Source organism: Pteropus alecto, unplaced genomic scaffold (assembly GCF_000325575.1).
Source record: "Pteropus alecto unplaced genomic scaffold, ASM32557v1 scaffold28, whole genome shotgun sequence".
NCBI classification, from domain to species: Eukaryota; Metazoa; Chordata; class Mammalia; order Chiroptera; family Pteropodidae; genus Pteropus; species Pteropus alecto.
Genome location: NW_006441063.1, coordinates 3471412 through 3497314, shown reverse-complemented (window position 1 = coordinate 3497314; position 25903 = coordinate 3471412). Strand labels below are relative to the sequence as shown.

Here is a 25903-nt window from a genome sequence, read left to right as displayed (position 1 = left end):
ATGTAAGTTGGCGTGAACTTGAAGGGACGGGCTTCACGGGAAGATTGAGGAGTGATGGGGAAACCATAAAGAAACAAACAGAAAAGGAATTATGGCCATGTTGATTTCATCCTTTTTATACCCTGGCTCATTCCAAAAGAAAATAATAATAATAATGAATTGAGACATTATTAGCTAGTGCTGTGTTACTCTCTGTAGTATAGATCCTTCTGTCCCCTCTTGTGGACACTGGACGATTCCATAAAAGCTCCTCTGTGGACAAAGGCAAGTCAGACAGTTCTCAATGGTTATTGTTTATGAATTGATTATAAATGTACCCCATCACAGACCATTATAAACCTCATGTGCAGATGAAACCCCTAATCTGTCTCTGGTCATACACTTGACAGAGTAGCAGAGTTATCAGTGGCTGAATACGTGTTTGGAGAGATTTAAGTATGTTCTGTGTAAGTTCTGTCCTAAGTGAATTCAGAAGTGCATGTGAGTCTTATAAATACATTCATGTACTGTTTTAATTTAAAAATTGTTGTCACATCAACTCTTCTAGCAATCTATCCCCTTGCCTGTGACCAGCACCATTTGACACTTTGGCCGGTTCATCGTATGCTCGACGGCAGCCCTCTTGCCTCCTGGCCTGCCGCACAGGGCTGGTCAGAGAGAGGCTGCCCAGGCGGCTTTAACAGAGGGGTCGGATGACCTGAGCTGGCCATCCCCGTTCACCACTTTGTGGCCATGGGATCCCGGACCCTCATCTGTTGCCTCTGAGCAGCAGTTCCCTTATGTGTATAACGGAGGCAGTAAGGGTTCCTCCATGTTTGGGTTCTCCCAGTGTTTGAGTCAACGTGTATCAGTCGTTGCTGCCTGACACAGTGACTGGCAGAGAGAAGGCCTCTACAACTAGCAGCACATGTCTCCGTCCCTGTTGGCCAGATGCTTAGGCGAGCTCCCCAAGGTGCCTCTGGGCCTGGTTCTCATGTGACTGCTGGAGACTGTGGCCACTGGCTGAGAAATCCACGGCCTGCGGAGCCTTGTGGAGAGACAGGCTTGGGCCACTCAGAGGAGGAAGCCAGAGGCACATCCGGTAACCAGACAGTACTCACCCTAGTTTCCTCTCGGCTCCGAGGACTCGGCCTCTCTCCGCCTCCGGCCACCACGTGGGAAAGCTGCTGCAGCTGGCTTCACCTTTCCCATGTCAGAGGAGCGTCCTGAGCCATCAGTGTCAGGGTTGTGCTTAGAGTTCCTTGGAACATGCGAGCTGCCTGACACAGCAGACGTGTCTTTAGCAGCTTCTATCTGCCAGCATCCCCTGCCTAGTTTGACCAAGCGTTTTCTGGCAGGAAAAATGGGCCCCCAGGTCATGATCCGGGTCCTGGGAAGCCTGGGACTTCGGGGAGCTGCTCTAGCTCCATGGGCATTTGTTATTGAGAGCCATGAACCCTCCTTGCCTTAGTCAAGTTCAACTCTTACTCTTGTCTTCCTGTCACTTGGCCAGCATAACTCTCCGCAACAACTGCAGGTGGGTCATGACCAAGTTCTCTTCGGCCTTGGTGTAGTTTACGTGGCGCACATCAGCTTCCATGGCTATAAAATGAGGTTAGCCTCAGTTATTTCAAAGGTGTGCTCGAGGTGAACGACGATGCATCTACGATCTTTTTCTAAGGAAAGTTGTCTACTGATGGTGGGTAAGTGTGGCACAGGGGACAGAGATTAGTTTTTAGGGTCTCCATTTTACAGCTGAGGCTGTTTAGGTTCTTAGATGATTATCAGCTCTTTCACATCCACGTCTCATAGGAAATATGGCTTCTCCTACCTGTTTTGAGGCTCTTTTTTCTACTATAATCTGGGAACGTAGCCTTGAGATAGAAAATAGTTTATGTTCTCTGTGTAAAGAAGTTAAACTCTTCAATATTTATCTTTGATTGTTTGGATTTCTGTTAAATACTCAGCTCATTCTCATGATTTTTCAGTGTGTTTTATTTGAGAAATCCTGATAGTTAAGAAGAAAAAGTTTAATTTCATACTATAAGTTTTTGCACTTTGCAAACCTAGGTCTTATTCTACTGCACAGAATGTTATATAAAATGTCATGAACACTTTTGCTTTTGAATTATCTTTTTCTGTTAATTCTGCTTCTGTCCACTGATATGATGTTCAAAGTGATTATGTGATGACATCAGTATCCTTTGTCTAGAGACTGTTCTTTGAAGTGTCTGTCCTTTTCCTGGCAGTTCTTAGACAGTTCTTTGTTGAAAACGTGGTCTCTGTTCTGTAGCTGATCGTACAGCCTCTTGGGAACCATCAGAGTTAAATAATCTGGAGGAGACCAACACTCAAAATGACTGGTTAACTTAGTACTGATAATGTTTACAAAGAAAGTTTTTCTCAGAGAGTATAACAAAAATAATGCAAGGAAGGTTAAATACCTTTTGTTCTGTGGTATGTAAAATAACATATAACCAATTCCAAAATAATGAGTTTTGGAGAAAAAGCCTTTGCACATAATGGTTAAGGCCATTTTAGAAATAGTCTACTATAGATCCTGATCATCTGTATTTCTACAAAGCTCCAGTGGTAAGTTTCATCTTCAGTTTGAAAGCACTGGTCTTGAAGATGTCAGGTGGAAACTGAAATAGGAAGATAGCAATCAAGTATTTAAAAATAACAACTGAAGTTATGCGTAATCACACAATTGTGTTATTCCCTAGTATCATCAGGGAAAGTATCACTAGGACTCTGGTAAATAACAGATAATGGACAGAGAGAGAGAGCTGACAAATCTCCAAGAACTTCCTAGACTTGATAAAATTTCTTAAAGATGTTAGCAATATTTTCCTTATTCATATTGAACCTCAGGAAATCTGATTACTTTATTTAGAGAGATCTCTAAATGGTCTGACTCTAAAACCAAATTTCCATCCATTTCTGCCAACAATGGAGAATAACTTATGAGCTACAGTGTGCCCAGAATAAAGCACAGATTGAGTTAGGAGATAAGAAAATTAAAACTAAAGAAACAGAATTAACATAATTGTATTGGTGTTTTGGATTCACCTGGACCACCAAGAAAAGACATGCCTGGGTTTAAACTCTGCATGAGTTAATACTTATCTGTCATTGAAATTTACCTGGCTCTGGTAGGTTAATGTATTGAACATTTTGGTTTGATCTCTAGGATGATTAAAAGATAATTTTCAGAACAAGTTAAAATCATGTTCATATAGATATGAAATGAACACATCTGAAAAATTTTACTTAACTCCTAAGAGAACCGGTAGATATTATAACTATTTAAAAAGGGAATGAAAAGAATTGACAGAAAAATACTGCTCAGTAATGTTGAATTGTGCCCAGAGGTCAGAGCCACAGGCCCCAGGCGGAGGCTAGAACTTTGAGCCATAGAGGATTATTTTCAGGCCTTAAAACTTAATGGAACTTGCTGGTTGGATTTCAAAATTGTTTAGAGTGATGACTATTATTTCCTTGTTCTCCCTTGTAGAATCAGAATATCTATAACTATTGTCCTATGCCTGTCCCACCACTGTATTTTGAGAGTAAATTACCTGTTTTCCATTTTCATAAGTCCACAAATGAAGAATTTTGCCTCAGGGTGGATCACTCCCAGAATTTCACCCATACATGATTTACATGATATTTTTAGACTTTCAGTTCATACTGAAAGGGGTTCAGACTTTTCAGGTTGATGCCATGTTGTGAATGCATTCTGTATATGGGATGGACATGAATGTCTAGGGGCTCAAGGGTAGACTGTGGTAGGCTGGATAATGGCCCCAAAAGACATGTAGCTTCTAATCCATAAATTTGTGAATATTACCTTATATGACAAAAGAGACTTTGCAAATATGACTAAGTGAAGGATTTTAAGATGGGAGAATATCCCGGATTATATGAATGGGCCCTAAATGCAATCACAAGTGTCCTTATAAGCGGAAAGATGAGAGAGATTTGACAAAAAAGAAGCCAGTGTGACTACTGAAGCATGATACTGTGTTGTTATTGCCTTTGAAGATGATGGAAGGGGCCACAGACAAGGAATATAAGGAATGCATTTCTAGAAGCTGGAAAAGGCTGGGAAACAGATTCTTCCATAGAGTCTCTGGAGGAAGTGTGGCCCTGTGAATACCCAGAGTTTGGCCCTGTAAACACCCAGAGTTTAGCCCAGTGAAAGTTATTTCAAACTTCTGAACTTCAGAACTGTAAAACAATAAATGTGTATTGTTTTTAGTCACCACGATTGTGGTAATTTGTTACAGAAGCCATAGAAAACTAATACACTTCCCACATAAACTACTTGCACTCAAATCCATGTCTCAGCATCTGCTTCTAAGGGAACCCAAACTAAGATGCTAGGTGAGGATAAAGGATATAGTAGCCAGCTAATTTATCCTATGTCCCCTGAAGTTGTTCCCTACCACCTTCCTGTCATATGAGTATGTTTTGAGATGATTAAAATTGTACAAGACTATATAAGACTGGACAGAGAAAATAGGTATCTTATGACACTTAAATTAGGTCAAAAATGAATCCCCTTGGGAGACTTTCTCTCTATGATAAACTGTTATTGGACTAGCCCTTCTGCCATAAACAACCATAAAACTGAACTAATTTATGAGCTGACTATTTGGGGACATTGTACAACAGGCAGCACAATGCTGTGATTCCAGAGAGAAAGGAAACCCACAAGGTAACTCAACCACCACTCCAGTTCTCTGCCTGAGGAAAACTTCCCAGTGGCACAGTGAGTTGGATTCCAGGCAGAACACAGTATTGCTGTTGGCCTGAGGAGGCATAACTCAAGAGTTCACTGGACCTGAAGAAGCTAGAATTTTCAAGACAAGGCATCAGAGAACAGGGAGCTATATAAAGGAAGATCTTCAAAAATTTATTTGGAATTTTTTCAAGAGTCTTTGGCTGAGGACTGAGCAAGACTACCTGAGATTCACCAGAGCATACAAGGTTGAGAGCGGAACAGAGATATTACCAGTTGACCCGTGCTGGGGGATGTTGGAGCTGCAGGCAACAAGAGTGAAGAGACCTTGATGATACCTCATGAATAACCTGGGCATCCAGCTGAGAAACTAACTAGAGGCCTTAGGAGTAAAGATCATTCCCTAAAGGAAGACCTATAATCCACCCTTAATATTTCTAAAAACCAACCCTTTCAAGACCTGTAGAGGAGATAGAATTTAAAGGCTGATTCCTCAAATTCTCAGGTTTAGGAAAGACCTTAGGCTTTCTGCATGTTTACCTTAACAAAGCGTAAAACCAAACCTATTGAACTCCATACTAGAACCAAAATGAACACTCTTAAAAAGAAGATAGTGGAACCCAGGATTTCGAAATGTATCAGCCACACTGTTCAATATACAATAAAAACTAGCATGCAAAGAAACAGGAAAATGTGACCTATAGTCAAGAAAAAAAGTCAATAGAAACAAATCCCAGGATGTCCAGTTGTTGGACTCTTCAGACAAAGACTCTAAAGTGATTACTGTATGGTCAAAGAACTAAAGGAGAATATGTTCATAGAATGAAAGGTAATATAGTCTTTATGAATGACTATATAGGGAATTTCAGCAGATAAAAGGAAACCCAAAATAAGTAAATGGAAATTTTAGAATTTAAGATTACAATAACTAAAATAAAAAACATACTAGATGGGCTCAATATCAGCTTAGAGATGGCTGAAGAAAGACTAAATGAATTTGAAGACAGATCAATAGGAATTATTCAATCTGAAAAACAGAACAAAACAAATATCCTTGAGACTTTTTAAAGGTGTTGTATTGGCTTCTCATGTGTGATTCAACATAAGAAAGTAATAGCTCTCTTGGTACTTTAAGCTAGACTCATCTTTTTTCCCCAATCCCCAGGACCTCAAAGGGCTACTAGAGCTAAAAAGAGGCCTACTGTGATAATATAAATGAATAATTATCTTGAGAAAATAATCTTCCAAAATTTTAACTTCAACCTAAGATGTAATATAGTACAAGCACTAAGAAAACTTCACATATTATCCAATGTTCAGCTGAGTAGCCACGCCCTGTTACACAGTTATCTTCTAAAAGTCATAATAGTTCAATGTCATGTTTAGATACTTGGACTGTGGTGCCAGAGTGCCTAGATTTAACTTAAGGCTGTACCATTTACTAGTTGGATAACTGTGGGCAAAATACTTAGTTTGCTCATCTGTAATATTGGTATTATGGTAGTTCATACCTAATATGTTTTGGAAATATATATATATATATCACACTTGGAATAGTACTTGGCACATATGTGTTGTTATCATTAGATATATTTTTTCCTCAAATTCTTTAAGAATCGAGTTTTTCAGAACAGAATATTAAAAAAAAGAATCTTCTTTACCTCGTTTATAAAGTATCTCATGACAAAAGTTCTAAATGTGCTTTAGAGGATGAAACAGCTATTACCTTTCCACTGCTGATCAAGAGGCATTCCTTTTTTGAAAATGGAGATATTGCCTGCTTCTTAGAATAGCTGTTCACCACAGATAAACATTACTCTGTGCTACTGGGTGTGTTCAATGTGTAAATAGATTGTGGGAACATGAAAGACTGGTTTTTCAAGTTCTTCTAGTAATCCATGAGGGTCAAGTAGTCTAGCATTCTACAGTTTGTGTTTGAAAGAAAAGTGAGCGTCCAAAAATGTTCTAACCATCAGATTGAGGTAAGAATAATGTGTTTAGGGGTCTTCAGTGTGACATTTGTTTTCTTGATTTTTCTATTTTTGTGTGTTTGGGGAGTGGGGTTTGCTTGTCAAGAAATAACTTCTTCTACCATTTGATATGAGATTTTACAATAAAAGCAGAAGGAAGAATAAATACAGAGGGGACATTTTGGTTGTTCGGCTGCTGTATAAGTTTGATGGCTTGAGGAGGGAAATGTATGTATCTTCTTGTTATTAGCACTTAATCTACAAATCGAAACATTGCACTGTATCCCACTGAACAATGAATGTCTCCAGGAACAAATATGTATCCTAGTGACATAAAGAAATCAAGTTCTCAGCAGAACTATGTCATTTTGCCAAAAATGTCTCACACCTCTATCTATGTACAACAGTCCTTTTGCTCTGATTTTCTTTGTTAGAAAACTCAGATGTTTTATTTAGCTTTGTTGAATTGATTTTTGCAATCACTCCTATTCTTCATATGGTTAAATATCTAGTATAGATATATATTTAGTAGAAGGATTGTTAATGTCTGAAAACCCTGGAATAATTTCAGCAGGGATGTGATATTTTTAATACGATGAGGAGATGACTTACGGACTTTGAATAAGAATATCCACTAGAAAGATACGTCGGGTTTTAAAAATTTTTCTCTTTCATATCTATTATTTTAATTAGCAATGTCATCTTCCTCATTTAAGTGAAAATACATTTCAACATCATGTATCCAGCTATGTATTTGAAGAAAAAGGAGTTATCTAAAGCATTCAGAATTGTGAGAAAATATTACTTATAGATGATAATATATTATAAAATGCTACTTAAATCTTAGCCTCCTTAAAATATCTTTTAAGCACAGGAATTGAGTGTTTATTTTTTTTAACTTTATAATAAATTGTTTATATGTTGTTTAGACAACAGCTTAAACACAAGACTGTTACAATTTATACGCTAGTGCTTTAAGTACATGAAGACATTCAAATGGACTCTAGTGAAATCCTTAGAAAACAGATCCCTGTGGGGCGTGGCCCTGGGAGCTGGGGATGGTCACCCATGTTGGAGCATGGTAGGCTGTTGGCAGGCACTGCTGCGCGCGGCCTGACACTATCCATGGCCCTCAAATGTGCTGCTCTATGCTGTGATCTTCTTGGCTGGTTACACACTGCAGCAGTTGCTGCGTGTTCGCCTGGCCAACTGGCAGCATATCTGGCTCGTGGCCAGCATGGCTGTGGCCTTCCACACCAATTTCAACTGCTGGAGCATGTGCTGCTGGCCACATGCCATGCACCATCCTGGCCAAGGTGCTGTGAGACCAGGCTGTCAGCATGCCTGTGGCTCTCTTGGCTTTCTATACTGGTGTGAGTACTCTCCAGGGAAGGGATGACATATTTTTGTACCTGAAGCAGAAATTCTGGAATACATATAAGACTGGTTTGATGTACTGGCCTTTCATACAGCTGAACAAATTGAGCTTTGTTCCTATTCACTGGAGAACAGTTTATATTGGTTTTTGTGGGCCACCTTCCTTTGCTATTTACAACAGAGTGAGATGGCATTACAGTCAGCTTTCATCTAAAAGAGACCAACACAAACTGAAAGGCCCCCAGAGAAATAAGATGTCAAGGACTCCATGAGAGTGACAATATTTTTTCCCCTTAAATGCAGTAGATTGCCTGCTGATAAAATATTCTACTTACCATTAATGTGCTCCAGTTGATGGAATTACTATTCCACAGAGCCACCTGTTTCTTAATTATCAATAAGTACTTTAAATTTTTGCAAAACTTTTTCCCGCATTCTAGTCTGAAAGTATTACTTTTGTAATATTTTCACTTCTTTAATACTTTGGTTAATACCAATAACAATGCCCAAATGGCATTTTATAATTATTACTATTTCTATTCTAATATTTTAATGCCATTATATTTAATGCATGTAATTATTAATGCCATTTAAGGAACATGTTTTGATTGTATATGAAGAGTCAGGTTATTCCTAAACACTTTTAGAACAGATTACCTTTTATACCAAAAATAGTTCTTATAATAAATTACTGTTTATATAGAACTCAATCAAGGGTAAGAATAATAACCAGAATACCACCCTCCCAATACTTTATGCTGATATTAAAGTTGTGATATTTTCCATCATAAAAAATAATGAATGATCGATGTGTCCTGTATAGAATATATTGCATTGCTGTATTCTATTTTTTGGTAATTTCTAAGTTAAGAACTTTTTAGTTAATGTTTTTAAGTTTTGAGTATATTCCATTCCCCATTTCCCAGTCATACAAACTATACAAAATATTTGACTTCTTAAAGAAATATATTGAGTGAAATTTCTGAAAAAGATGAACAATTTTTTTTCCCTTTGGAAGGAAGAACTCTATTCCATAGGTTTCCAGGGAAAATAGTTATCCCACATTTCACACTGATGTTATATTTTTAAAAATTAGTGCTTCAAACTAAATCTTTAAGGTAGACATGAGAAACTTGTCTTTCAGACTTACTCAATTTGTCTCACATCAAAACCAGTGGGAATGCAGTCAGCAGTAACGTAATAGCTAGATGGAGAGCCAGAGGAGAGAAAGAGCAATCAGGGAGATCATTTTATAAATTTACAAATGTCTAACCAATATACTGTATATTTGAAAATAATAATAAAATAAAAAACAGACAAAACCAGTGGGTTTAAAAATATATGAATATCTCAAGAAATTTCAGTAAATTTCATCCAAGAATTGAACTACAATTCTGTTGCTTCCAGTTAGAGTATTGCACAAATTTAAGATATTAAGCACTGAAATGTTAATAAATTTATCTTGATAATTTATATTTAAGATTAAGAATGTATACGTAAAAAAATTAAAGCATGTTATTTATATAATTTGTAATATAAATTTATATGTCATAAGTATATAACTTCTAAGTATATGATTTATTTCAATTTTAGTTTACATTATTGGGACCCATCTGTGGGATAATAGGAAACTTTTAGTTGAATTCTAAATTAATTTGTTATTTGCATTTAAAAAAATAGTTAATACAACAGAAAAGCTATCTCACAACCTATAAGACAAATTTTTTCATTAAAAAGTATATCCGGGGTATTATGCTAAGTGAAATAAGTTAGACAAAGACATACCATAAGATCTCACTTATAAACTGAATCAAAGGAACAAAAGGAACAAACGAAATGAAAGCAGTCTCACAGACAACAAACTGGTGATTGCTGGGGTTGGGGAGAGGGTTGAGGGCTGGATGAAAAGGCGAAGGGATTAAGAATTACAAATTAGTAGTTACAAAACAGTCATGGGGATGTGGAGTACAGCATAAGGAATGCAATCAGTAATATTGTAATGGCTCTGTGTAGAGCCAGATGGATGCTAGAGTCATCAGATATACTTTATATATATATAGTAGCTATAGTAGTAAGTATATCTAGAGTAGCTATAGTAAGTACTACCTGGCAATCTTTTTTCCAGCCTTATTGAAATATAATAGGTAGTTGCTCATATTTACATTGTACAATTCAGTGAGTTTTATTTTTTCAGTTATAGTTGGCATACAATATATTAGTTTCAGTTGCACAGCATAATGATTAGAGATCTATATAACTTGGCAGTGATCATGCCACGAAATCTAGTACCCCTCTTCTCCCTGACATATTTATTACATTGTTAAATATTTTCCTTATGCTATACTTTCTATCTCTAGGTCTATTTTGTACTATCCATTTGTACTTCCTAATCCCTTTGCCTTTGTTCACTCCCCCAACATCCCCCCAATCTCATAGCCCTCAAAATAGTCTCTGTATCTATGAGTTTTACTTCCATTTTTGTTGTTTATTTTGTTCTTTAGATTCCACATGTAAGTGAAATCATGCAGTATTTGTCTTTCTCTGTCTGACTTATTAAGCGCAATACCCTCTAGGTCCATCAAGGCAATATCTTTTTCCATCCCCTTCCTTTTAGTCTGTGTGTGTCTTTTATTCTGAAGTGAGTCTCTTGTAGGCAGCATGTGTAGGGGTCTTGTTTTCTTATTCATTCAGCCACTCTATCTTTTGATTGGAACACTTAATTCTTTTCCATGTGAGGTACTTGTTTATTGGAATGAAGTTATTACCATTTTTTATTCCTATTTTTGATACATGTTTTTTTTTTTTTCTTCTTAAAGAAGTCCCTCCAACATTTCCTGTAATACTGGCTTGGTGTTGATAAATTCCTTTAGTTTATTTTTGTCTGGGAAGCTCTTTATCTGTCCTTCAACTCTAAATGATAGCTTTGCTGGATCAAATATTCTTGGTTGTAGATCCTGGGTTTTCATCACGTCGAGTATTTTGTGCCAAGCCCTTCTATCCTGCGTAGTTTCTTTTGAGAAATCAGCTGCCAGTCTTATGGCCACTCCCTTGTAGATAATTAACAGCTTTTTTCTTGCTGCTTTTAAGATACTCTCTTTGTATTTAACCTTTGGCATTTGAATTATGATGTATCTTGGTGTGGGCCTATTTGGGTTCATCTTTTTTGGACTCTCTGAGCTTCCTTGGGTTGTATGTCTGTTTCCTTCACCAGATTAAGGAAGTTTTCCATCATTATTTCTTCAAATATATATTCAGCTTCTTGTGCTCTCTCCTTGTAGGGTAGTCCTATGATGTGACTGTTGTTATGCTTGATGTTGTCCCATAGGCTCCTCAAATTATTCTTATAGTCTTGGCTTCTTTTTTCTTGCCATTCTGATTGAGTGTCCTTGGCTTCCCCATCCTCTATATTGGTGGTTCACTCCTCTTTATCTACTCTGTTTTTTCCATCGAATACACTCTTCATCTCAGATAATGTGTTCTTCATTTCTGGTTGGTTCCTATTTATAATTTTCATTTTCATTTTTTTTTAAATTTCTTTGTTACAAAGTTCTCACTGAATTCATCTACTCTTCCCAAAAGATCATTGAGCATCTTTATAACCGGTGTTTTGAACTTTGCATCTGTGAGATTGCTTGACTCCATTATTTCTGGATCTCTGTTCTGTTCTCTCATATGGTTTCTGCTTCTTTGTCTTCCCATTTTGGCTGTCTTTCCATGTCTAGTTCTATGTACTAAGCAAAGCTCTTAAGTTTCCTGGTCTTGTTACCGTGGCTTTGTGTAGTAAGTGCCCAGTGGCACAGTCCTGAGAGGGATTCAGCCGCAGGCCAAGTTTAGTCCCAGCCTGTGCCCCTCTGGGGCTACCTGTTGAGGTTCAACAAGCAATCCACATCACAGGTGCTGTGCTTATAGTGGCCTCAAGATGCCACACCAGAAACCGAGGTCAGCTGCCACCAGTGTGAGTCATGGAGTTGGCTCAGTAAGGAGCACGGGACTCTCTGAGGACACACCTGCATGTGACTTGGGTGGGGCCATGGGTTGGGCGAGGCAGGGGTTCAGGTAATCCTCTGTGCTAGCAACCTCTGTTATCCAGTTTAATGATATCTCAGCTATGACAGCTCTGAGTCCGCACATTGGGAGGGCGAAGGGCTCAAGACAGGAACAATGGATACCGCCAGTACTTTTTCCAGGGAAAGAACCTCGTCTCTGGCCCTTGCTCCGACAACTCAGTGTCCCCCTGTTAGTCCATGGTGTACCGCCAGCAAGTCCATCAGCACGAAAATCCACTAACAGACACGGCCCCTTTAAGAGGTGTCTGCACTAGTGGTTGCCAGAGGGTAGAGGGTTGGTGGGGGGGGTGGGGGTGGAAGTAGACAGGATAAAGGGGGTCAAATATGTGGTGACAGAAAGAAATCTAACTATGGGAGGTGAACACACAGTATAAATGTATATATGCCTTACTGTTAAAGTGTACAGCTGAAAGTTACTAGATTTTGTTAACCAATGTCACCATAGAAAATTAATTAGTTAAAAAAAAGAGAGATGTCTGTAGCTGCCAGCTGCAGCTGCCGCTGTCTCACTCAGCCACTAGGGACCAGGCAGCCTCGCGTCATCACCTCTTCCTACCTTCTGCCATTGCAGGGTGATTCCTTTTCTCTCTTCCTAGTTGTCCTTCTGTTCATCTAGATTCCAGGTACCTTTGCTTGCTGTTTGATCCCTATTTCTGTCACGACTTTGATTTGGTCACAAGAGGGATGAACAAAGCCTCTATCATCTATGCTATTTTCCCCTCCCCCAACCTGGCAGTCTTTTAGATGAGCTTCAGCATTACTTTTATGATGTAAGAAGTGTTAACATTTCATGTAAAAGTAATTGGGAAACCTGACCTTGTTTATGCTATCAAGGGGAAAAGTTATTCATAAGAGAGTTTGATGATCTTTATTCCATGTGTTACTCTGTACTGTAAAGAATGTAAACATATATTCTCTGAATTTTTTTGGAAGTAATACACTTTCAGTGTAAATAAAATAGATCCCTACATCTCTGAGTGTGTGTTACATGTCTGTGTATACACACATACACACATATATTAACATATGGGCAACTAATAACTTGGAAACAGATAAGGAAAAAAGTAAGAAAATGTCTTTTTGTTGTCAAATCATGTTTATTCTGTATATTTATAATTATCTGAAATTCTCTGCCTGCCTGTTCGGGAAATAGCTGTTGTTATTCATGTCTGATAATGTCTTCTAATAGGTTTAGGGAATTAAATAATAAAATAATTAACTCTACCTCTTTGTGTCCCAGAAGCACATTTAGAAGCACATTTTTGTTGAAATTATTTTTTAGGATGATAAAGGAAAAGGAAATGCAACTTTAATATGCAAAATGAACAGTTTACCTAAGCTTTATTGTGTTATGACTATCTTGCCAGTATATGTAAACACTTAGCTAATTGTCTTTAGTGCTTTCTATTTGAAATTTATTTGTAACTATGTTTTTGTATATCCCATATGTTGCTTGTGTATGTGCTATCACTCAGACATTCGCCCACCCACAAACATTTTGAATAGTTTCACAAGACTTTTTAACTTCTCTCCAGCTTGATTCCATTCTTGGCTCTGTCTTTCTATGGGTAGTATCATCATTTCCTTTGACCTCTGTTTCCTTACCATATTTTCTTCACATCTTCCATCATGTCTAGCCCATGGACTTCTGATTCTGCTGAAGAGAGCAATAATAAAGCAGGCGGTCCTATTGCTTCCATCACTTATGGAGTTGACAGCTGTAGTGGCTACCTTAAGTTCTAGAAGATCATCTGGAAGTCGGGCAGAATTCTTAGAGGTACAAAATCTGATAAATATATATTGTACTAGGACAGGAAATTCACTTGATCTGGTTTCTCTCTCCTTTCAGCAAAAACACATCTCTAAGTGGTAGTTGATAAAATATGTCCCTACTGCCTTACTACTCATTTTCTCTCTTTTAATATTCCACTTTCTTTAAATTCTCCTATGATATGACATCTACCTCCATCACTTTATTGACACTCTAATTCCAAGGGTCACTTGTGGTGCTATGAGGAAATCTCATTATATTCATTCATTTATTTATCCAGTAAATATTTAGTAACAGCTACATAAAGTACTACTAGGCACTGAAGTTACAGTAGGAAACACTAAGGTCCGCCCTTATGTAACTCTAGTCAAGTTGGGAAAGATGTTAATTGTTCATTTACCTATATAATTCTATTTAACTTCTTTGTTTTATGTGAGATTCATGAGCATTTTCTTTTTTTTTTAATTATTAGTTTTAAGTATACAGTACATTGGTTAGACATTTATATAGTTTATAAAATGATCCCCCTAATTGCTCTTTCTATTTCTTGAATTTTCTTTTTTCCTTTTTATCCATGACTCTATATTATCTATTCAACTAGTTTTCTACCACTTTTCCTTTTGTCTTCTCCTCTTCCCTAAGTGTTGGTTTCCCCTAAAGGTTTAGCATTTGACTCACAATTTATTACTTCTTTTCTCTGCCTGTGACTTCTCATCAGGCCATAGTCTTAAATATCACCCTAAGTGAATGCCTCCAGGATATCAATTTCCAGATCTTTCCATCTGTTATGTATTTCCCCACTTGCATGTTTAACTGTCACCCAATATTCATTATGGTTGTAGCCAAACTCACTGTCTTTTATGTCATACCACTTCCTCTTTCATCTGTGTTTCTGCTAATGGCATTGATGATTCCATGGTCTCACATTTGAAACCTGGAAGTCAATTTTGCTTCTAACTTTTCCTTTGCTCTCAATATCCAAACCACTACCAAGTCCTTTCATTTCTTTCATGATACTATGGGGTCTATCCTTTTCCAGGTCTCTTTTCTGTTATTTTTTTCTTTTAGTCTCTATTTTCTCATCCTTTCCTCCCCCAGTCTGAGAGCTACCTAGAATTCAAGGTCTTGGTCATACCCCACCTCTCTCAGAGAGTCCATACCTCATGGATATCTTCTTTTTCTAAACCTTGGGTACAGAATCATGAGAGTACTGGAAAAAGTACAGGCTTTGGTAGCCAAAGACCCAGGTTTAAGTTCTAATTCTACTATTCACTGCCTCCTGTGCACTTTATCTCTCTGTGAGCCTCAGTTGTCTCTTATACAGTAGTCGCAGGGAACAAATAAGATCATGGAGGTGAAATAATGTTAAACCATGAAGCACTATATGAATATTAAAGTAAGATTTGTCCATAGAAGAATAACTCAGGAGCAGGAAGCAAGCACTGCGTCTTAACTTCTGAGGCAGTATAGTATAGGGGTTAAGAGCATGGACTCTGCAGCCAGACTCTTGAACTTGAATCCTGGCTCTGCTACTTACTAGCTGTGTGAAACTGGGAAAATTTAATTAGCTTTTCTGTTCCTGAGTTTCCTCATCTGTAAAGTTGGAGTAATAATAGTTCGCACTTATAGGAGTTATAGAATTAAAAGGGCTAATAGATGTAAAATGCTCAAAAACAGTTCCTGGCACACAGTGCTCTATGAGTATGGAAGTAATAATGGGGCTAATGGGGCAGCATGTGGGTACAAGGTGGGAGTGAGTTATTAGAACTGAGTCATCAAATGAGGATCAGGTGCATCAAGGATGGAAACACAGAGCCACAGCCTCTACTTGGCTGAATCCTCATGACTCAGATCAAAAATGTTCCTGATTATCTGGTGCAGAACTGAGCAAATGAACATCAAGGAGGCATGAACATTCTGAGCAACATTTTGGGGCTTAAGGATGGGGATAAGGGTCTTTCAGACACATTTTTTTTTTTTTTTGGTTAAAGAAAAGAGAATGGTAAGTAGTTTGTCCTTTAGAGTTATGAAATATGTCAGTATGTTATGGAATCAAATATCAGTTTCCATATGTCTAAATGTTAAGAAATCAGACTTAAGCTATCTTCTGTATTCTAGAAATCTTTCTTGAACAAGCACAGGGTTATAGCATTTTAGAGTGCAAAGGACCTTAGAAATTCTATTCCTTTGAATTTTGTAGGATCCTTTCTCAGATTGTGTAGTTTTACTAACACACTGTAGCAGTTCATTTTGGATGAGGATTTTCTTTTTTCATGTTAAGAAAGGACAAATAGTAATGGTTAGAATATTCCAGAGGTGGTTGTAAATGCTTTAAATTGTTTAACTAATTGAATCTTCACAAAAACCTCATGACATAGATATCATCATTATCCAATTTACATAAGAATAAATTTAGGATCATAGGATTATGCATAATTAGTGAGTGATTGAACCAGGTTTCAAATCCAAGCAGTTCAACACTAGAGCCCATATTCTCAACCATTGAGCCCTATCATCTTAGTGCCAATGCGCTCTAGTGTCTGGTCTGGTTAGGTGGACAGGTTCTGGAGTGCTGGGCAGCTTTTAAATATTGCGGCTCCAGTTTTCCTCAACAGCTGATCTTAAATGTTTGATAGTTTTTCATAATATATAAAATTACTTAAGTAAAATTTATGCCAGGTACTCCAATATCTGTAAGAATGTCTGATTTTTCTGAGTCGCGATTCTGTATGTGGGAATCAAAGATCTCAAATAGTGATGTTCTCTGTTTCCTGGACTTTATATTTTACTCTAAGTTGGCAGCTACTTTGCACTGCACTTAATTATTGTTTCTGACCATGAGGATACTCTCTTGAGTGCATATTTCCATCTTTGTTTTTGCTAATGTTTAAAAAATTCAGGCTCAATATTTGGAGTTGCTGTTTTATTCGTTTCCTGTTTTAACTTCTCGTTCATTTAAATGTTCTCTTACCTTAGTTTTTTTCTTACTTTCTATAAAATAATTAATATCAACTACGAAATAATTAATAGGCTTTTACTTCATTTTCCTCTTCACTGAATAAAAATATTAAAATCAGACTTTCCTTCACTGAGCCCCTTAATAACCTTATTCATTTCCAAGTAGGCATAGTATCATTTGTTAAAGTTTGTTAAAGTTTAATCTTGCAGTTTCCAGTCCTGTAACAGCTGACTTATCTAGGCTAATTTGATTTAATCTTTCTAACCAATGCCAGGAAACACTCTGTTCATACATTAAGGACTTGTCCAGTTCATTTAAGTGTCTGTGGTTTATATAAATAGACTTCAAGTGGTATTTTCATTTTGGTGTTGTGCAGTCAGAAAAGATTTCCAAGAGAAGTGTCAGGATTTGGAAAGAAATTAAGAAAATTAGTAAAAAAGCAACCCTTAAGATATATTTTAAAGCAAGTAAAATCCTCAACATAATTTTAAAATCATTTAATATCGATAGTGTATTCTAAGAATAGAAGTGGTAGATTTTACCAGAAAATATATATAGTTGAAGTAGACTGGGAGTTGGGATGTGTGGAATGTAGCCATCAAACAATGATGTTTCAGAGTTCAAAAATAGACTTTAAATCTAAACATACTTTTATCTGGATTATAAAAACAAGTTCAGCAACAGCCCACTTGGTAAACACCAACAAAGATCCTATCAAACATATTTAATTCAAGTATCAGAGATTATAGACAAGTCCATTAATATATCCTCCCAGGAACTACGTGTAGAAATCAATAGTTTTTAGTCTCCTGGCTTGAAAGTACATTAAAGTTAGTATATGATTAAAATTTTGGAGATTAATTTTATTTAAATCAAGTGATATGATATTAAGGATGAATTTTCAAACAAAGCAGTAAGGAGGGCCTAATGTGAAATAGGCATTTTTACCCCAACTTTCAACAAATAATGGAATATCCAAAGATGTCTGTGCCTATAAACAAATGTTTAATTAAGCTGCATATCTTGACTATAAACTGGATATGTATTGAAACACATTTTGTGACAAAGAATCACTGCCCTCAAGAGGCTAGCACAGGGAAAATAACTACAAGAAAGTCCAGTCAGTAACAAGGGGGAAAAAAAACTGAGTTGTTCTCTTTGCATTAGCTATGTTCAAGAAGGAAAAATTAAATCTGCATCAAACCATTCACAGCTAAAAAAAAATTTAATAGGCTTTTACTGATTTTATTGACTCTTACTGAGTTTGTGCTCTAAACACAGGAAGATTATTTCTAAATTAGTTATACATAACAAACAGCCATTGATTTTCCCTCAAGTGAATTCTTTGATTCTCATTGTTCTTGTAGCGGTTATATATTTGACTTTATACTTAAGCCCACTACAACATAACTAAATATTGGCACTATCCAGGTCTACAGAGTAGGTTCCTGAACAATGAAGATAAAGCCCTGTGGTAATATTTGGTTGATTGTATTAGGAAAACTCTTAAACTTGGGTCAGCAAACAAGAAATGTAGGTCCACTATTACTACTACTAATAATAGTAACTGCTCACATATTATGAAGGTTTACTATGACCCAAGGACTATTCAAGTGCTTTCTCTGTAACCAAGATCCCACAGCTAACAAATTTCAGAGTCTGGATTTGAACCAGAGTCCCTGCTCTGTGCCATGGTTAGCTTGGTCAAGTTAAGTAACTTCTAAGGGTATCTCCCTGGGATGTTTTTTTTTTTTTTTTCCCCCTGCTGGCCTGATTTCTACCTTTCTCTGTGGGTCATAGGCTCACCCAATCTGTGCTGGTATCTACAAAGCTCTTGCTGATCTGGCCCTGTCCCCAGAGTCTCACCGGTCGGCATCCTTTCTTTGACCTTTTGTCAAGGGGGCCCTGTGTTCTCTGGGCTCCTCACCATTACTCAAGGCTCTTTGGTCTGTTGGTCCCCTCAGCACTTCCCATTCCCTAAACCACTGCCAGCTCCCTTTCCTCCAGCTGAGCTCCTCAGGCCATGCTTTCAGGTGCCAAGTAGCATCAGACCCTTCCTAACCTCATTTTCCTCTACACATTCCACACCCTGACCACTGCTGGAGCTTTTCTTTTCTCAGTCAAGGGAAGCTGCTCCGATGTCATATCCTACATCTTCTCTACACTTATAATGAAAATCGCTGTTCAGACTTCCAAGTTTTGTTCTTAGAAGAGAGAACACTTAGTTTGAGGAACATTAAAAGAAAAGGAAAACATATTGAGGATCACCTCATGGTGTTGTTTCCAAAACCAGCTGGTAAAAAACAGATTTCTTTGTTTTTAATTTTCCAAACCACCTCAAACTAATACTTTTGTAAAATGCACCATACGATGAAATGAATCCACTGATTAAATTCTTATGTCAATGTCAAATTCCTATAAAAGTTTTTAAATATTCTCAAATTTTGTACGTGTATTATCTCAGGACAGTAACAGTTTGTAGACCAGCATCAGATCATGAACTACATTTGGAGTAGAATTGCTGTAGACTACCTTTTTTCAGGAACAAACAGATATGCATCGACTACAGTCCTTCTTTCATTTTTCAGGTGTGCTTGTATATCCATCTTTGTACGATCCGTTAGTGTATACAAAGGTACACAAGTATGATTAATTATGACTTGGATAATGGGAAGTATATAATGATATCTTTTTGCATTTGTTATATGAGAAATTCTATCACTTCACATGGAAAAAGAGTGTGTAACAAGGACTGTGTAGTTTCTTTTGATCCTCCCAGAAACCCCATAAGGTAGTAGTTATTATTGTCTCCACTTTATATAAGAAACTGAGATTCAGAGTGGTTAAGTAGCTTAGCTTCTATAACATAGTAAATGGCTGGGATTTGAACTGTAATCTAATTTTAGAACATTTTTGCTTTGGGATAGGCCTGGGAACAGTCTCTGGGGTCTGGGGCCACAGACTCTGTAGGAATTCTTGAATGGACTTCAAGTGGTTCATAAACCTTTTTAAGGGTACACAGCTTTCATTGTCTTCTCTGAAGGGAGAGAGAAATGCAGCCCAGATAGTATTAACACACTGTAGGCCAGTCGGTTCTCATACTTCAGGATGTACACAAATCACTGGGAACTCTCATTAAAATTTAGATTCAAATTTAGTTGGTCTGGGATGGAGTCAGACTTAACTATCATCAGTTTTGGTTCTAGAAATACTAACATTGGACCTCAATTAAATGAAATGTTATCTGCTCTAAAACTCCATTCTTCTCATTAGCAGATTTGTGTTAACAAAAAAAACCTCAGTCATTATTATTGTATTTTGAATTCTGTTAATAAAAACATTTGTGTGCATCTGTTTTCTCTATTGTTATATAAGTATCTACAGAATAGCCATGATTTTGCTCCTTGTACCAAAAAGCCTAAAATATCTACTGGCTGGCTCTTAATTAGAAAAAGTTCGTCAACTCCCTAGTGTAGACCGCGGTGTAAGGCCACCTTTGAGGAACATAAATGTTTCTCATCTTACTCTCCACAGTTCCTTGCTGCATTTGGCAGACATAGCATTACCAGTCAGATTGAAAGGAATCCTAACAAAGTATGAGGGGCAGCAAGGCTGTATTTATGGATAATGTGCCCACTAGAAGAGAGGTCTGAGAAGGTGAGAGTCAACTTCAGGTGTAGTTTAAAGCTAGATCTTCCTGGGGTTGCAAACTAAGTTTCCACAAAGGATCTTGTGTCTTCTCGGCTAGGTCATGTCAATAAGACTTTGGAATAAATTTGCTGTCCATATAGAGAGCTTGATTAATTGGGGTTGTATGGCAGTTAGGCGGACTTCTGGACAGAATATTATATTTTCTTATACCAGCCTTCAAACTGCTTAAAGGTGTTTGTTCAGGACCTTGAACTTACAAGAGCTATCTTACCATGTGTTTCATATGTCTGATTACATTTCTACTTATTTTCCAACACTTTGACTCTTTTGAAAAGGACTCCTTTGATTCCTTTGAGTTCACATTGACTCCTGTAAAAGGGTCTGTACTACACTCATTCTAGTACATACATGACTCTTCAAAATTCTCCAGACTTCAAGTGGTCTCCTGCATCATAACCTCTATCGTAGAGCTTCTTCTCAGATGTTCATCTTGAACTATTCTTTCCTTTGGTCTTGGTCAATGACAGCTTTAGATTTCCTAACTAATGGCTGATTTTCAGGCTATCTATATAAGTATTTTTTTATGTAATGAATTTGTTTATTCTGAACACCCACCCCAAACAATCTTTGTTACCACAAGGCCCAGAACTGTGGTCAGATGTTAGCATACTCCAGGGGTCAAGTACAACATATAACCTGGAAGGAATTAGATTATATGCCAAAATAATAGCAAAATTTACTAATATACATTATTAGAAACCTAGGATATTAGGCCAAGGAAGATGTGATATAACACTGGATTGAGCTGAATTTATCAATATGGGTTTAGTGTGATACTTCATGCGGCTGGAAGTGTTTGCAACAGTTTACTTGATTGGTTGAAATCACAACTTAATGATGGGCTATATTGACTCTGAGTGACTCACCTGACTCCCAATTCATTAGACTTAACTGCTTCTACTGTGTTGATTATGCCTCCTCAGTCTCTTTCATCAGCTCATTTGTTCCTTTGTCCCTTCTTTAAATATTGTTGTTCTTCACAGTCTATCCCTGGCTCCCTTCTCTTCTCTCAACAGCTCGATGGCATGGGAGCACTTTTCAGACTGTTTCAGATCATGGAACTCTTTCTTCACACAATATCCTGTCAGGAAATCCAACTTACAGAACAGACAAAAGCAGACCTTCTCTGTGAAGCAGGGATTGATTGGTGCCACAGGCTTGGCCACTCAACCCCCCTTGCTGTGTTTCCAAAGAAACCATTCCCAAAGTCACAATTTGAAAAACACTGGATTAAATCCAGATGTTTTTTTATCTGGATACCAGACTCCTCCCTGGATGGCACCTCTCTATCATTAACTAGGACCCCAGCCCTGGGGTTATTCACTATTCTCTGGACTAGTGTGTTCTTGTGACTTTTCATAACTACTGTCTTTCTGTCTTAGAGTGATCACTCTCCTCTTCCTGATTGTCTTTTCTTCGTGTTCTCAAAGCCAAGTAGGCATTTATAAAACTTTTTTATGTTGTTTGTCTGTGTCCCCTAGAAAATAGACAAGTTCCTTGAGAACAGAACTCATGCTTTCTTCATTGGCGTATTCCCTAGATCCAGCATGGTTTCTGACACATGGTTTTGCACATGTTTATTGCATGAACATTTATATCCTCTATAACCCAATTCTATCTGTTCTTTGGTTTTATCTTTTTCCAGACTGAACATACCTTAGTGAATTAGACATTACTTTAAAAAGATAGATTTATTATTCTCAAGGCTATCTGACTCTACTACTGATTTTTTTTTTTTCTGTTCAGTAGCCAAACAAGATAATTGGTATACACATTGTGTATCATGGAATATGAAGCCGTGCTAATATTGCTAGAACATTTTTGGCAGCAGTGGCATTTGATGAATTTTTCTTTGTTGATTTATAAGTATAATATGTATTCATTATAGAAGCATGGAACGAAAGAAAACTATAAAGATGAAATTAAAATACAGCCATAATATAACTACCCAGAGATAGACTTACTATTTTGACTTTTTCCCTCCCATTCTTTCTTCTGTAATATTTAGGTGTGTATTTCCTTTAACACAATATAAGTAATCTTATATTCTGATTTTTTCACTTATCTTCATATTATAAGCCTTCCATCCTGTCATCATATATGACAATCTTAGTATTATTAAAAATCTCATTACTAATAAAAATTGTGGAGTTTCTGAGCAATTGCTAAGAAGTTTATAAATTCTCAATAGACAGTCTAGGAAGCCAGAAAGAGACCTTTGGATATTTGTGAATCAAAGGGAATAAGAATATGTTTTTGAGTGATTTCTGTTAGTGACATATTTCTTAACTTAAGTGTAAGAACAGAGAGGATGGAAAGGTCTAAAATATTTTGAGTGTCTGTTATGTAACATATTGTGCTAGGTACTTTATATAGTAATTCACTTTTATATTCACAACAAAGGAAGTGGATATTAAATTCTAGTTTTACAGATGATAAACTGAGATGCAAAAACTTGGAGCAGCTTGTCCATGTTATTCTCTCTGGGAGGAGAATTTTAATTCCATTTGTTTCTAAAGCCCCACACTTTCTCCAGCACCAAATTTGAAAGGGTACACTGAGCTTGCCTTTGATTCTTCCGGTTTTATATTAGCAGCGCTTACCCTATAGACTTTAAACCTTCGGGTAACCACAGTTATAGTTTTTGAACCCTTGAAAGTACCTCCCTTTGTCTATTAGAGCATAGGTATATTTTTTCAAGATAGAGAGTCTGTAGTTCTTATTGATCATTTAAAGTATCCTTCAAAAAGTTTCTGAATCTCTGCTGCAAATGATGGGGTACCAACAAGTCTTGCAGAAACTCTTTGAGGAGCTATTAGTTTTACATGCCAGGCCCTGCACTGGGAACATTGTCTTTTCTTGCTCTGTTATCTTTTCATGACTCCCTGGAGCCCATGGAACCAATTTTCTCCCAATACCCACCATTACCTTTGATACTATTTGTTTATAGAAGAGTCTCAAATAATTTCCATGTCTGCTAACTGTGCTGCCATTTTACTGATCTGTGTGTTCATGTAAAATAATAATAACTCTCATATTTTTATCTCTTAATAGCTGAACATTTCAAACCCTGCTTCTCTTTGTATAGCTAAAAGTACCTACACTTGTGCTGACCTGATAACAATAAATAGGGAATCATGGTGCACATGCAGTTTTTTCATTCCCATCAAGAACTGGAGGAATGTATGACCCTTCATCTGTAATATTCCTGGTAACCACAATTTTACACATTTTCTATATTAGGAGGTGACATATAGTAAATTGAAGAAGGCCACAAATTCTTCATTACTCTCAGTACATTGGAATCTAATTCACTCCTTTCAGTCTGAGATGACTTTAGTGATTTCCTTGACAAAGACAAACAAAACAAAAACAAAAATATGTGACAGAAATAATGTTCTGGGACTTCCAAGGGTAAGTCTTAAGATGTCTTACAGCTTCTGCTTGGGCCTTTGGTACTCTTGTTCTGGGAGAAGATAGCTGCCATGTAAAAAGTCTGACTACCCTGAGACCACCATGAGGAAGAAACCACATATAGGTGTTATGGTCAACAGCCCTAGCTGTGCTCCCAGCAAACAGCTGACATCAACTGCCAGACGTATGAGTGCATCATCCTTAACATCCCACCTAGTCTAGCGTTCAGATGACTTTAGCCCCAGCGACCATCTGACTGCATCTCTCCAGCTTCCATCTTGCTGGCAATGTCACCTGTACTATTTCCTCCTGCCTTATTTATTAATAAGAATACTTAGCTTCTCTCTCTCCTTTGCATCTAACTCAAGTCAGTTACCACACCTTATTGCTGCTTGAAATTTCTAAAAGACATAAATAATGTATGATTATGTGAATATGTGTAGAATAATAAACAGTATAGAAATAAGACCTTTTTCATCTCTTCTCTAACCCCCGACAATCCAGCTCCCATCCATATAGGCAACATGATTAACAGATCAATATGTATCATTCTGTGCCTTTTTCTATGCATTTACATACACACACATATTGATTGCATTACATTGGAAGCATATACATTTAAAAACATAGAAACCATCTATGGCCGTGCCACCCTGAACAAGCCTGATCCCATCTGATCTCAGAAGCTAAGCAGGGTTGAGCCTGTTTAGTACTTGGATGGGAGACCACCTAGGAAGACCAGGTGCTGTAGGCATAAAAAATAAGGGATTATAAGCCGATAAGGTCCTTGCAATCCTGGAGGTCAACCAAGGGTTGCCGCAACTAAAAAAAATAAAAATAAAAACATAGAAACTTCCTACTTTCAACTAACAATATAGTTTAGGTATTCACATGTCAATACGTATTTTTAAATACAATAATTTAATATAGCACCATGATATTGCTGTAACTTCAGGCTATTTCAAAATTTTCACCCTTGATAGTTATACTAAAATGAATATCTATACATTATCTTCAAGTATCTACAGGTATTAATTTTTCTGTAAGATTCTTAAAAGTGGTCAAAACATGCATATCTTAATTTTGAAAAATTTATCAAGGTATGATTGACATACAAAACTGTATGTTTTTAATGTATACAACTTAATGAGTTTAGAGGTAAGTATACACCCATGAAAGCGTAACCTCAATCAGTACCGTAAACATCTATCACCTCCAAAAGTTTCCTCCTGCCTTATTTATTAATAAGGATACTTAGCAAAATTTTAAGTGTACAGCACAGTATCATTAACTGTGGGCACTATGCTGTACAGTATATGTCTAGGATTTACTTATTTAGCAGAACTGAAATTTTGTATCCTTTGTCCAATTTTGAAAGACTCAACTGATCCTCTAAAAAGGATGACAAGAACTATGTGCCAATGACGTGATTCTCTATATAGAAAACCCTAAAGACGCCACAAGAACACTACTAGAAACAATACAATAAGCAAATACAGTAAAGTTTCTGGATACAAAGTCAACATTCAAAAATCTATAGTGTTCCTATACTCTAATAATGAAGTGTCAGAAAAAGAAGTGGAAAAAATAATCCCTTTTGCAATTGCAACAAAAAGAATAAAATACCTAGGAATAAATTTAACGAAACATGTAAGGGACCTATATAATGAGAACTACAAGACCCTATTAAAAGAAATCAAAGAAGATACAAAGAAATGGAAAGATATTCCATGTTCTTAGATTGGAAGACTCAACATAGTTAAAATGACCATGTTACTTAAAGTATTATACAGAGTTAATGCAATCCCCATCAAAATCCCATCAGCATTTTTTAAAGAAACGTAACAAAAAATCATCAGATTTGTATGGAAGCACAAAAGACCCCGAATTGCCAAAACCATCCTTAGA

General features: G+C 36.9%; 1 protein-coding gene and 1 pseudogene across 6 annotated transcripts in view; both read left to right on the top strand.

Annotated features, from left to right (window-relative positions):
* Nucleotides 1–25903, top strand: part of SYTL5 (synaptotagmin like 5) — a 216001-nt gene that overhangs the window by 82224 nt on the left and 107874 nt on the right. The window lies entirely within an intron of this gene.
* LOC112484913 lies at nt 24631–24749 on the top strand (annotated as a pseudogene).